Raw genomic sequence first — 1825 nt, 5'->3', positions numbered from 1 at the left:
GGTATCTGACACAACAGAATGATGCTTGCAGACTGTCACATTGTAGTGACAGTACGGATATTGATAATTACAGACACATTTGGGTATTAAATGATCACCTCTTAATTAGATACTTATATAGAACATTGGTCCAATAACATGAAAAAGGAGAACAGGAGCTAGAAATGTATTTCACTTAATATTCAGACATAAAAGGTAACCATTCTGTTCATTATTCTTTGCAGATAAGTCCTTTTTCCCCCCATGTTGAAATCTGAAGGCAATTAAATCCTGGCATTTTTCCAAGCTACTGTATAAACAGGATGCTGAAGGCCATCACTACACAGCATACAGCAACATAAGGACTCTTCCGTTCACCAATTCTGGCACACTTCCAAAAGATACCCAATAGTCCAGTTTTATTCCTGTCCAGGACGCTGGGTGTCAAGGATCGGATATAAGCACAGGTACATATAAGCAGCAATATTACAGTCAAAAGACTCTGAAAGTTGAAAATGGCAGACATAGTGAGGCCGGCGAAGCCCCAGCCACATCACCCTTCGGATCCTGGTCTTTTTATGAATTTTAGTTTTGTTCCTTAGTTGCCCTGTTGGGTTTTCGAGGGTGTACTCTTTAAGGGAGCAGACTGCGCGTGCGCATTGTCGTCCGCTTGGCACCGACTCATCGCTGAGCTCCCGTTGGGTTTCCAAGACTGTATGTAAATCAGAAGGGAGAACGTTGTCCATCTTTTGCCTGCAGAGCTGCTGGTGGATTCGAACCGCTAGGGAGACTTGGCTGTGGGTTGGGTTAGCCTGCAACTCCATATAAATTAGGCCACCAGAGCTATGGGAGTAGATTGTGGTGGTGGTGGTGGTTGTTAGGTGTTATCCAGTCAGAATCGATTCATAGCCCACCCTCCAGCAGGTTTTCAGAGGCAATAAATTTCACAGGAGACGGCTGTTCATCTTTCTCCCACAGAGCAGCTGGTGGATTCCAACCATGTACCTTTGGGTGGGCACAGATCGTTGCCACCAGAGCTCCCTCGTGGGAACAGATTGTTGCTGTTGATGTTATTAGGTGTCGTTGAGTTAAGCCCAACTCTTAGTGACTCTGTGAACAACAGATCCAAACCTGTCTTACCCTGTGCCAGCCTCCTTATATCCAGCATACTGCAGCCCGTTGCTGCCGTCAGTGTGCCAATCCATCTCACTGAGGGTCGTCTTCTCCTTCACTGAGCCTCCTCCACCTTTCCAAGCATGATGCCTCTTTTTAAGGAATAGCCTGTCCTAACCACATGCCAAAAATATGTGAGACCAAGCTTCATCATTCTTAATGAATGAGGTGCACTTTGGCTGCACCTTCTTCAAATATATCTATTTGGTGCAACCACTATGGAAGACAGTATGGCGCTTTCTCAAAAAGTTGGAAATAGAAATACCATGTGACCCAGATATTCCACTACTGGAAATATAACCTAAAGAAACCAGAATTGCCACCCAAGTAGATATATGCCCATCCTTGTATACTGCTACTTTGTTTGCAATAGCAAAGAGTTGGAAACAACCCAAGTGCCCATCAACAAACAAATGGACAGAGAAGTTGTGGTATATTCACACAATGGAATATTATGCAGCATTGAAAAACAAAGAACTCATGAAATAATATACAAAATGAGTAGCCGTGGAGGACATTATGCTGAGTGAAATATCGCAGTCATAAAAAGACAAATATAATGCCACTTACAAAATAGGACTGATGTGGGGTTGGGAAGAAACTAGCAAAAGAGGGAATAAATAATGTATATGGCATTGAAACAGACAAGGGAGAGAACTGTATAAAAGGAATA

The 1825-nt window shown here is 43.1% G+C and overlaps 1 pseudogene; it reads right to left on the bottom strand.

Moving 5' to 3' along the window:
- Positions 1-286: 286 nt before the first annotated feature.
- LOC102858253 lies at positions 287-505 on the bottom strand (annotated as a pseudogene).
- Between the last annotated feature and the right edge of the window lie 1320 nt (positions 506-1825).

This window comes from Elephantulus edwardii, unplaced genomic scaffold (assembly GCF_000299155.1).
Source record: "Elephantulus edwardii isolate Elephantulus edwardi_28Jun2011 unplaced genomic scaffold, EleEdw1.0 scaffold00132, whole genome shotgun sequence".
Taxonomy (NCBI): Eukaryota; Metazoa; Chordata; class Mammalia; order Macroscelidea; family Macroscelididae; genus Elephantulus; species Elephantulus edwardii.
Note: the sequence above shows the minus strand (reverse complement) of the source record. Positions and strands in the feature narration are given on the sequence as shown.